Consider the following 12,321-nt stretch of genomic DNA (forward strand, 5'->3'; position numbering starts at 1 on the left):
TGCATGTGTGTATTTTTCTCTTTCCATGGTTTGACATCTACATGGTTTAGCAAAAATTACACTTACAAGCTGGAAGATGATCTTTCTTGTTTCTGATTTGTACTTCCCATTGCCTGTTGAACATTTTTGCATAGATGTGCCATGGACATGTGAACAGAATTCATTGGCCCTTACATTTCCACCTCCACACTGACAATGCTTCTTCCTTGGGGGTTTTCTGTTTCATTTGTTACACCATCTTTTATAAAGTCTTCTAGACCAAAAACATATTTTTTTCTTCCTACCCCTCCATTATAGTTGCTTAGTTTTCTGTAGTGTTTCTTTCATCTATCTCTTTCTGTCCATCTACTTTATGGAGAACTAAATTCATCATTTTTTGCCTGTCTAACCACAATGATCTCCAAACTAGTTTTTCTCTCTAGTTACTGTCTGTCCCAATGCATACTTTGCAATACCATCTTTCTAAGGCCAAGAAGGTATTAACTCTTTGCTCCAAAACATTCAAGCAATCCTCAAAGTCTCCAAAAAGTAGAGGCAGGGTTCCTCTATATTACCCAGGCTGGTCTTGAACTTCTGGGCTCCAGCAATCCATCTTCCTCGACCTCCCAAAGTGCTGGGATTATAGGCATGAGCCACCATGCCAGGCTGCATGATTCTTAAGCACACTAATACTGAAAGCCACTGTTTTTCTTGCATTTTTCCACTTGCAATGAAGCAGAACTCTCCTGTCTCTTCTCACTTGTTTCAGTTTCATAATATTAATGATGAGTAATATTTACTAAACATTTGTTATACAGCAAATGTTGCATTAAGCACATTGTATGCTTTATATCATCTGATCCTCACAACCAACTTCCAACAGATTCAATAATTATACCTATTTTGAAGATGTGTGAATCCATGTGCAGAGAGGTTAAGTCCTTTGCCTGATGTCACATATAAAGTTCCAGATCTTGCTTTAAAACTTGTGCTCCTAAACACAGTGCTCTTCTGGCTCAGCATCTTATGAAGATTTACTGTTTTTCTCTTAGTTTATCGTGAAGTGTTCTCTGGTGTGAGATTTTCATTTAGCCTCAGACAGCTAAAATATATTCACTTTGGCTTCATTATTTGTGAATCAAAAGATTAGTGTATTTTTCAAAAGACATTCCATCTAGAGGGCTGGGTTAAGCTCTTATGTTTCAATATCCTTAATTGATGAAGATTTTCAAAGTATATTCCTTTCAACACATGAGGAAATCATTAGTAAATATAGATTTAGGACTGCTGTGAAAAGTTAAGCTAAATTGCCTATCACAGTTTAGCAGTTTGAAGAAAACCTCAACATTGAAAGCCTTTTAAACTTTACTACTGGGGTGACATGAGCTGGCAAGGCTGTTATCACCTGATAATGCATTTCTAGGTGAGCCACGTTTTCCAAAGGCCATTGTATCCTGTGGTGATGATGGTTTGTCATTGCACAGCCCACTGGGCAGCATTGAGAGAAATTGTCCTCGAACATATATAGAACCACACAATTAATGTGCTCTGCTCCTGAGAAAAGCAAGGGGAATACAACCTTTGATGGTCTCATTTAAGAAATAGCTTTCCCCTCAGCTAAACACTCCCCAACAAGCCTCTGTCATTACTTAAAAATCCAAAAGCGACTTGTCTGACAAATACCTGGCCCTGCAGTAAACCATGAGGCTCTTGGTCTAGGCGAGGGAAAGAGAGCAGGCACAGATGATGTCACCCTCTGTCCCTACCACCTGCTTATTGACTTGGAAACACAAGCTACTTTGTCTTTATCACTGCGCAAACTGTTCTTCATCTAGTATTTTTCTTGGCTGCTTCATCCTGCTATCTCCTCACTGTGTAGTGCATGATTGTAACTGGAATTCCGATGGCTCTCATTTTACGTCCAAACAGTTCTAGTTTCCCCTTACCATATGGTCATCCTGATGTTACCATTTGCCTCAATCATCCTTTTTGTAGTTGCTTGAACATCTTAATTGATCTCATGAGCTATGTTAGGGATTTATAACAGACATCAGTATAATTCATCTCACACACACAGACTGGATCTTTTTTCTGGTTGGAAGTGTGCTACATACACATAGATATTTATATTTCTCTAAAACCTATGTTTCACCTTAGTGAGAACATAAATGAGCTTTCAAGGGCTACAGCTCACCGGAGGATACAATTTACCTGTGTTCCCTTGTCTGATATGGTATTTTCCATTTCCCTGAAGTGTTTGGTGTATTACAACATACTTAAGCCCTTTCCTCCCGTTTAAACAGAATGGTAAATATAGACCGCTTTAAAAGTTTTCTGGAATAAGCTGTGAGTTCATATTTTACTTGGTACCCACATTGTTTTTCTTACTTTCTCACTCATTCATTTTACTATCAATAAGACACTCAAAATTATTAAACAATATGTGTTCATGATTTTTTTAACCCTCGGAACACACCAATTTGCATTGGATCTTTCCACATTTATCCAAGATTCCACATCTCTCTTAAAGCCTACTTTTCACCATTGACTCCTACGTCATTGAAGTAAATTCTCAAAAGCAGATGCCTATAGCTATGCAAACTCACCCCTGACACACACAATTATAAACCCAATAGAGTGAAAGCTAACACCATAGACTGAAGGGATAGTTTATAAAATTTCCTGCTTGATATATTTTAAACCCTGGCAAGTGGGTATCTATCTAAGTCATTTTTCTGAGGGGAAGATGACTGACTAGTTTATTTTCAGTATCTGGGATTTGGGCCCACTTTAAGAAAAACTATCAAGTGAGCAAATTTGATTATTGGTACAATCAGGGCTTCTTCTGTTCTTCCCAATTGCCTATCTTATTTTAAATCAAGGACAGAGACTATCCCCATGTTTTCAACCTTTCTCAGTTTTATCCCAAGGATGTAAACTAGATCTTATATCTTATCCAGGAGCATTTACCTTTGGAAATTGACTTACAATTGTGAAGCCAGAGGATTAATCTTCAGGAAGAATTTTGAAGTTTTGGGATGATTTATTTTTTGGGTGTTCATTTGATGATCTGGTTTCCTAAAATCATTTGCCTGAAGTTATGTCTCTTGTGTACAATGCTTTACAGAGTATCATATAGATTTCCTGACTCTGCCTAGGGGAAGAACTACTGGGTCTGAAGCCAGATGTCTCCAAGGAGAAAGAGAACATTGAATGTTCTAAATAAATAATATCAAAAATGAATCGGAGGCAGCATAAAGCCCAGAGTTTTTGTTTACATGATGTTAGTCCATTGAGAAATTTCAGTGACTAGATCACTCTCAGTAGACAATAGTCTATGGAAGCCTATATAGTACCACTGTGAGATTGTACTTAGAAAATCCATGGACTTCAAACTTAGATCTTTTATTTACTTATGTATGTGATTTAACATATTTCATTTAAGTGGCTTAACTTGAAATAAATGAGTACAAGCACACACTAGAACATATACTTGACTGCACAGCTGTGTCAGGTTACATCCTCTGTGTACTTTAGTTTTCAAACTTAAGAAATAAAAACATTTGTACTTACCTTTCCACAGAGAATCACCACATCTTTTTTTAATTTTTTTTATCTTTGGAGGGCAGAATTGTTTTATATAGCATTGATCAAATTCCAATTCTGTCCCTTACTAACTCTGTATTTATGTGAAAAACACTTAACTTCTCAGTTTCCACTTCTTTGAACTGTGGATAATAATATCAATCTGGGATGGTTTTCAGGAGAACTAAATGTCTTAATATACGTGGATTGCCCAGTGTTGGCAGAGCAGGCTGTTACCAGGCATCAGTTCCTTTCTGATATTGATGTGTGTGGCAAGGATGAATCTTTCTCCAAACTAATATTAAATCCACAGAGAATTACATAATGCCCAGAATAATGCTATTGCTATGGGCACAATTCCTATAAAGTAGAAACAACGGAATTGATCGTTACAGAACTGAATAAATGGCCTAGAATTGAGACTTATATTAGAAACAGAGACTTGAATGAGACACTGAGAGTAGAGCATTTGGGAAATCAGTTCCAAAGATGACAAGGACAAGAAGTAAGAAAAGGGGGCATCAAAATCTGCACAGAAAGGTAAAATAAAGAAAAGTAAAGTGTTGTTTGGGTGTGGGAAATGTTTCATTTTCAAATTATGTTTTTGGAAAAACATCTTTTGGAAACTAAGATGAAAGTTTAGAATGTGCAACTGCCCAATGGGTTCACCTTGTCCCCTGCCTAAACATAGCCGATTTATCAAGACAGGGGAGCTGCAATAGAGAAAGTGTAATTCAGGCAGAGTCAACTGTGCAGGAGACTGAAGTTTTATTATTACTCAAATCAGTCTCCCCAAGCATTCAGGGATTGGAGTTTTTAAAGATAATTTGGTGAGTAGGGGTTCAGGAAGTGGGGAATGCTGATTGGTCAGATTGGGGATGGAATCATAGGGGGAGTTGAAGTGAGGTTTTCTTGCTATCTTCTCTTCCTGGGTGAGATCACAGAACTGGTTGAGTCAGATTATTGGTCTGGGTAGTGTCCACTTATCCATCGAGAGCAGGATCTGCAAAATATTTCAAGTACTACTCTTAGATTTTACTATAATGTTGTTATCACCAGGAGCAATTTGCGCAGGTTCAGCTGAAACCCCCAGAGGAGCTGAACTGAGACAGACACCCCACAATGAATGTGGCTACAGAACTAATCAGGAGAGGGAAGGAGGCATCGGTAGTGCCTAGGATACTCACAGAATAGGTCACTCCATAGTGGAACTACTGACAGACACCCCACTCTCTGGCTACAGACAGATACCTTGTGATAGGGCTACAGTTATGCGGTGTCTCCCCAGGACTATTTCTCCATAACAATTAAATCCATGCACATTGGGTCAGCAGGGCCCCACTGGTAGAGACATTGCCAGAGTCAGCTTCCTGTCCAAGAAATAAGGTAGCCACTTGGGCTGGCGTCTGAAACCATTGCTGGAACTGGGCTACTAAACCACAGGCAGGTATCCCCAAGAGCAATCCTGAACCAGCTCCCAAATTTGTAACCACCCAATGGTTTCACCTTGCCCACTGCCTAAACAGAACCAGTTTATCAAGACAGGGAAATAGCAGTGGAAACAGAGTAATTCAGACACAGCCAGCTGTACAGGAGACCAGAGTTTTATTATTACTCAAATCAGTCTCCTAGAGCATTCCAGAAATTGAGTTTTGGCAGGTAGGGGCTTTGGAAGTGAGGAGTGCTGATTGACCAGGTTGGAGACGGAATCAATCACAGGGGGACTGAAGTGAGGTTTTTTTTTGCTGTCTTCTCTTCCTGGGTGGGATTGCACAACTGATTGAGTCAGATTACTAGTCTGGGTGGTGTCAGCTGATCCAGTGAGTACAGGGTCTGCAAAATATCTCAAGCACTAATCTTAGGTTTTACAACAGTGATGTTATTCCAGGAGCAATTTGGGGAGGTTCAGACTCCTACAGCCAGAGGTTGCATAAACCCTAAATCATAATTTCTAATCTTGTAGCTAATTTGTTAGTCCGACAAAGGCAAACTGTATCCAAGGCAAGATAGGAGTCTTTTCAGGAAAGGGCTATTATCAATGTTGTTACAGAGTCACCCACAAACTAAGTTCCTTCTCTAGGTTAGCTCAGCCTATGCCCAGGAATGAACAAGGAAAGCTTAAAAGTTGGAAGGAAGATGGAGTTGGTAGGTCTGATCTCCTTCACTGTCATAATTTCCTCAGTTATAATTTTTGCGAAAGTGTTCTCAATATGGATTCTGCTCTCAGTAATCTTACAGCCTGTGGTTTGAGATTTGAGACTGTTACAAATGGTGGGCATGTGTTAAAGACATTGGATCAACTGAGAGGTGAATGTTATTAAATCATATGACACTGGGCAATAAAGACACCTAAGAGGATCATATGAGTCAGGATAGAGATAAAAACTGGACTGGTAATGTCTTCAAGGAGACCAAGAAGCCCTACAGATGACAAAGACAAAAAGATGGAGATAGTAGAGGGGGTGATCTTCAAAAGAACCTAAGATTTTATATAAACACAAAGGAAGAATGAGTAGCAGCAGGAGTCATTCCCACAGAGGTGATAATTGACGCTGGGATTGGATGAAATTGCCAAAGGCTTATATAGAGCAATAGATTTCCAGGATGAAATCCTTATGTGAAGGTCAGTTCAGACTACAGAAATAGAGTCACTTTTATTCTGTGAAGTGGATAGAATTAGGCACTGAGCCTGGGTTTTACATGTGACTGTGCTCTTTGCCTGGCATTTTGGCACACATATTTGTTGATGGTTAATTGGATGCCTATTTGTCTAATTTCACTCTACCACACTGCCTCACCAGAAGAGAAATTCTACACTTGTCTCCTAAACTTGTATGGGGTCTCAGAGTAGTTCATTTTTTCTCCTTATTACAATTTTCTGATTCATAATGGCTTTCCTTTCATTGAAAGAGCCTTTGCTTTCAACCCATTGTCATTCATTAGTTAAGAAAAGGATGTACTGCGAAAAAGGAAATCTAGATGAGAAAGCTTGTAGAAATGGTGTACAGATGTGTTTCCTAATTCCTTACGCAACTATGATGCGTCTTTAGCAGGACACCTCAAGTCAAACCAGATTACCTTTAAAGTACATACTAGTTATTGCATTTCCTCATACTAATGGTTAAACAATAAACTTACTGCTTGCAATCATGATTCAGCTATAGGAACAAGTTCTCAAATACTAAATCAGGATATTCTGGGTCTTATATTATCTAATATTTTCTTAAATTAAGGTAGAAATGGCCACCCAAGTTTGTTTAGGGCTATCTTTCAGGAGAGAAGTTGATGGGTTTAATGTTGCTCGAAGTTCACCTAAGGAATCAAGAGTTTGCCACTACTGAAGACATTTGATGCATTTTAAAACCTTTTTTCTTTACCTCAATATGTTGCTTAAAAATGATAATAATGGGGGTCGGGCACGGTAGCTCAAGCCTGAAATCCCAGCATTTTGGGAGGTAGAGGTGAACAGATCACTTGAACCCAGAAGTTCATGACCATCCTGGACAACACAGCAAAACCTTGTCTCTATAAAAAAATATGCAAAAATTAGCTGGGATGGTGGTGCACGCCTGTGGTCCCAGTTACTCAGAAAGCTGAAGTGGAAGAATCACTTGGTTCAGGAAGTTGGGGTTGCAGTGAGCTGAAATCACACCACTGCACTCCAGCCTGGGTGACAAAGTGAGACCCTGTTTCGAAAAAAAAAAAAGAAAAAGAAAAACAACAATAATAATTTTTGAGTGCTTAGAAAACAATGGTATTACGCTAAAAGCTTATCTGCATTTTTCAGAGCTAAACATTGTTCTATGAGTTGTTTTGTTATTAATGATTAATGTAAGATAACCATAACTGGGACATTTCAAAGAGTAAAAGAAAAATGTGTGTGGTTACTCTAGCCGTGTCCTCTTCTAACTATGCAGAAATAAAAACAGAGAGTTTGCAAAAATTTTCATAGCCAGTGCAATGGGCATACTGATTTCACATTTTTAGCAGTTTACAAAATTCAGTTTTAAAACATTTTAATTAATTTATTTTTTCTATAGAGCACTTAGCCTAGTTCTTAAGGATGACTAGTAATAATAATAATAGTAATGATAATAATAATAATAAAGTTAATTATAGAACTGAGCCACTTCCAGTTTAAAACTGGGTAAGTGTACAATCAGTTGAGGATTCCTTAACTTTCCCGTCTGCTGTTTCTACCAGAAATGACCCAACTTCCTGGAAGACAGAGGTATCACCCTGGCATTGTGAAAGGGTACCCTTTCAGGGTCCCCTTTGATATGCTAGTTGTCCTGCAGTCTTCAAGCATGAGCCTCTGTCTCCATTGTAGTTGCTGAGTTAATAGCTAGTCCTCTATATTCCTCAGTTGTTAGAGCCTCGCTAGTCTCTCAGAGTTGCCTGTGCCTGAACTTTAAGGAGTTAATAGCTAGTCCTCTATATTCCTCAGTTGTTAGAGCCTCGCTAGTCTCTCAGAGTTGCCTGTGCCTGAACTTTAAGGACTACTGTAAAAGTGCTACTTCCCTTGGAGTCTCCTGCTTGCTGTCTAGGGACTCAGAGACTATACTTTTTCTACATCACTGCAGGTTGTAGGATCCTGCTATGCTGCCCTTTGGGGTCCTAGACTTAGCCATCTCCCCCATAATTATGCCTCCCTGAGGCACCAAGCTACCTAAGATTTAACATGGGAAGCCAGTCAATGCTTGTGCTTCTCAGGCATCCCCCAACTCCTCCTGGGGCCTTGGCACATATCTCTGGGGCTTGGCCCAGAAGGATGGAGTTTTGCACACCCTCTTAGACACTCAGCCTCCTTCTATCCCTCTATGTGCCCTCTCCAATTTTTCCTCCCCTGCCATTTGGTCAAATTTTTGTCTCTTTTTATAGTGCCCAGAAAGTTTCTCCTATACCCTTATTTCTTCTGTAGTCTCCTTTTCCTCTATGGTTTCTGATTTAAATTCTATTTCCCAATTTTTAATGTTAAATTAAAATACTGCAATCATAAAATAACTCTTTACCCCGCATCTTTAGCGTAGCTCTTGCAAGGTATACGTTAACTAATGTCTACAAAGAAACTTAAAACAAGAATCTGATAGGTTTCTCTGTATTCTTGTACCTTTCCATCTATATCATAAGAAGGCTGAGTTGTACAGAAAGTTTTGGTGGTGAAATAGTGTAAGGAGCATTTATGGAGAATTTAAATACAATACACCAGGAATTGTTCACTGTTAGTTGTTTGCCCCAATCACTGGCAGATTTCACATAAGAAGATTTACTCTCACTTGTGACCATTATATTACACTGCACACTATGTTAGATTTTAACTGGGCTGACAGTCAATAAATGATTATTCTTATTTCTGAACTGGTGAGGATTTTTAAGTTTATTCATTTTTTCAACAATTATGTTTTAAACTTTCTATGCAACAGATACAGTGATAAGTCATGTAATATAGACATTTAAAAATTGTATTTCCTGTCTTCAAAGAGGTTTCAGACCAGTGGATAAAAACAGATGCTGAAATAAACTATTACAATACTTCAAGAAAAAAAAGCTGTCCTGAGATGACTTTGGTGTCTTCTATGGGTAGGTCTACCCAGTTTGGCCTATGTCAGACAATTGACTTGAATTTCTTGGAAATATTCAAGTGGACCAAGTATACCACGAACATTTTAAAAGTCGTGTTGTTCATGTGGAAGTATGTTTTATTATGTAACAGACTGTAAAATTTAAACTATTTTGATTTTAAGTACAAGGTTGTCACCCACAAAATAGATATTAATATTAGATAGTGTGTGCAAATCCCAAAAAAAAATTTGAGAAAGAAAAATAATCAAAATACTGTTTCACAATTCTTAGACCCTTCTGTTGGATCACGGCCTTAGAGGCATCTGAACACAAAGAGATTCCTTTAGAGAGCCTTTGCCGGCCTGTGAATTTCAATAACATTTCCCAAAGTGGCAGCTGAATCTTACCTTCTCAAGCAGTATTTGAATCTTACCTCACAAATCTAGGGGAGAGCACTTAGTGGGATCTCTGAAACCACAAAATGCTTTTCCCGGCTGGGCGCGGTGGCTCACGCCTGTAATCCCAGCACTTTGGGAGGCCGAGGTGGGCGGATCATGAGGTCAGGAGATCAAGACCATCCTGGCTAACACGGTGAAACCCCATCTCTACTAAAAATACAAAAAAATAGCTGGGCGTGGTGGCGGGCGCCTGTAGTCCCAGCTACTCAGGAGGCTGAGGCAGGAGAATGGCCTGAACCCGGAAGGTGGAGCTTGCAGTGAGCCGCGATGGCGCCACTGAACTCCAGTCTGGGCAAGAGCGAGACTCCGTCTCAAAAAAAAAAAAAAAAGAAAGAAAGAAAATGCTTTCCCTGGTGTTAGATGGCACAGGGTACTCGTTTATACCGAAAATAGCAGTAGCAACTATTGGCCACAGGATATAGATTTAGACTATGCTTGGATCTCAGAGTTTACTAGGGCAAAAGATGTATTTCCAGTGGACTAAATGTGAGCCACAGGGAAAAGAGATTGCTAGGCTAGAGCCTTTTTAAGTTCTGCCAAAGAATATCATGAGACTTCCAGAGCAAGCATATGTGTAAAACGAACAGAGGAGGGTTATAAACAGAGATACCCCCAGAGAACTGGGCAGTCTGTGAATTTGGCATTAGAGAATGAGTTCACTCTTATACCCTCCATAGCTGAGATAATGAAGCTACCTTACAAGAGTATACATCATCAGTCAAATAAAATCTTTTCCTGATTTATCAGTGTCCTCTGTTCCTGGTATCGGCTTGGACTCAATGTTTTTGTAAAACTGCAGCTAAGAGTCAGGAAGGAGGTAAAAAGGGAGAGGGGGGAAAGGCCATACCATTCTCTACCTGCATTAAATTAAATGTAATGATAGTTTCACTTCAAGGGGCCTTAAGAATGTTTTTAAATGAGTCATGTGAAAAACAAAACAAGAAAATGGACCTGTTTCATTTTTAACTAGAGAAAGAGAAGGCTAACAGGGCCCAATTACATACATTTTAAATAAATAATGGGAGACCGTAATAAACAAACAAAAGTTACGCTTTGATTATATCAGAAGTGATGCTTATTAAACTTATGGGTTACATTTGGTGATGTTCGTGGGGTTTTTTCTTTGAGGAAGCTTTAAGAATTGAAACTGATAAACACAGACTCCCATTTTGGCACTATGTGATAATTGTTTCCAGAAATTTACCATTCCATTAAATTTATTTTGACAAATTCATAGACATCTCTCTTTAATCGGGTTGATAAAATAAATATTTGGCCTTTTGAATTATTTTATTAATATACGTGTCCAAACTGTAGGAAATACTAGTAAGTACAAGCTATTAGCAGAGAGCTTGCTACCCTTAAGCTCAGGGCCCGTTTTCATATCCACAAAGACTCCCTGTGGCTCCTTTTCTCTTTTTAGTGTAGCTCCCATGGGTACATTTTGCTTTCTTTTCTCAGTGGTTGCCACTGCCCACTCTTATGTTTGTAATATTTCTTCCAAAAGCTTGGCTGTGAAGTGGAGCACATAATCCCCTGTTTCTGTGAAAGCATGATTCCCTAAAAGAAAAGCACAGGATACTTCTGCTCCTTGATATATACCAAAAAAAAAAAATAGAAAATATAGAACACACACACACATACATACACACAGTGTATATACAGCCCCACACAAACACACATATAATTCCTATTTGCATGCATATATGCAGTTGGAGAATTCTAAGGGCAGTTGTTGTTAATATAATTTATAATGCCTGACTTTCTTTTGAAATGTTCAGTAGAAAAATCAATGTCAGATAAAAATTCCATGATTAGCTATGTGACCTTGGAAAGCTTCTTTTTATTTTTCTGAGCTTTACTTTTTTTTTTTTTCAGTAAAATTGGTACAATTAAATAACAATGCCAAACTGACAAGAATTGTTCTAGTGATTAACTGAGAGAGAAGTCTCTGGCATATAGTAGACTTTCCATGGATATACTGGAAGATTTTTTTTACCTTTCTTTTAGTAGAAGGAAAAAATGGAACCAGCAAAATTACATAAACTATGTGCTCCTGTGGTCCTAGCTACTTGGGAGGCTGAGGTGCGAGGATTGCTTAAGTCTGGGAGGTCAAGGCTACAGTGAGCTGTGTTTGTACCACAGCACTCCAACCTGGGCAACAGAGCAAGACCCTCTCTCAAAAATAAAAGCCAGGAAAAAACACATGAACTAGAAAAAATGAAACTTTGAATTGTTACCACCTCCAGCCCAACTTTCTGCCAAATGGACATTCCTTTCTTGTTTTCCATAGGTTACAGTTTGGAAGACTCTGCTCTGGTTACTGTGTTGCATAGTCCTATAGCTTCATTGGGCACACACAAATCAAGTTGTATATTTCCTCTGTTGAATACAATATAATTGTAGTCACACTAACTGTGGTGTCACATTTCGATTATACCTGGCCACATTCAATATAGGAGAATTGAGTTTAAAAGACAAGCTTTGTCTCTTTTTCCTTTTGCTTATTTTTTTCTTTTGAAAAACTACTTTTCTGTTTTGGCTTACCTTAATATTAGCCACACTTTTGCTTTCCAGAAAATTAATCCACAGATTAATCAAAATTCAATTTTCAGTTATTTTGATTAATATTTTTATGTAAAATATATTGGTCTGGCAAGTCATACCAAAAGAGCAATTATGAATGAAAAGTGAATGCTATGGTCTGAATGTTTCTCCCACAATTTATATATTGAAA

At 38.4% G+C, this 12,321-nt stretch overlaps 1 long non-coding RNA gene across 1 annotated transcript; it reads right to left on the reverse strand.

Annotated features, from left to right (window-relative positions):
- Window positions 1-4,315: 4,315 nt before the first annotated feature.
- Window positions 4,316-9,718, reverse strand: LOC117095410. Its single transcript, XR_004441963.1, has 2 exons — window positions 9,560-9,718; window positions 4,316-4,567 (listed from the first exon to the last, which is right to left on the reverse strand). It is a non-coding gene; the product is annotated as an uncharacterized LOC117095410 (long non-coding RNA).
- Between the last annotated feature and the right edge of the window lie 2,603 nt (window positions 9,719-12,321).

Source organism: Trachypithecus francoisi, unplaced genomic scaffold, assembly GCF_009764315.1.
Source record: "Trachypithecus francoisi isolate TF-2019V2 unplaced genomic scaffold, Tfra_2.0 Lachesis_group13, whole genome shotgun sequence".
NCBI classification, from domain to species: Eukaryota; Metazoa; Chordata; class Mammalia; order Primates; family Cercopithecidae; genus Trachypithecus; species Trachypithecus francoisi.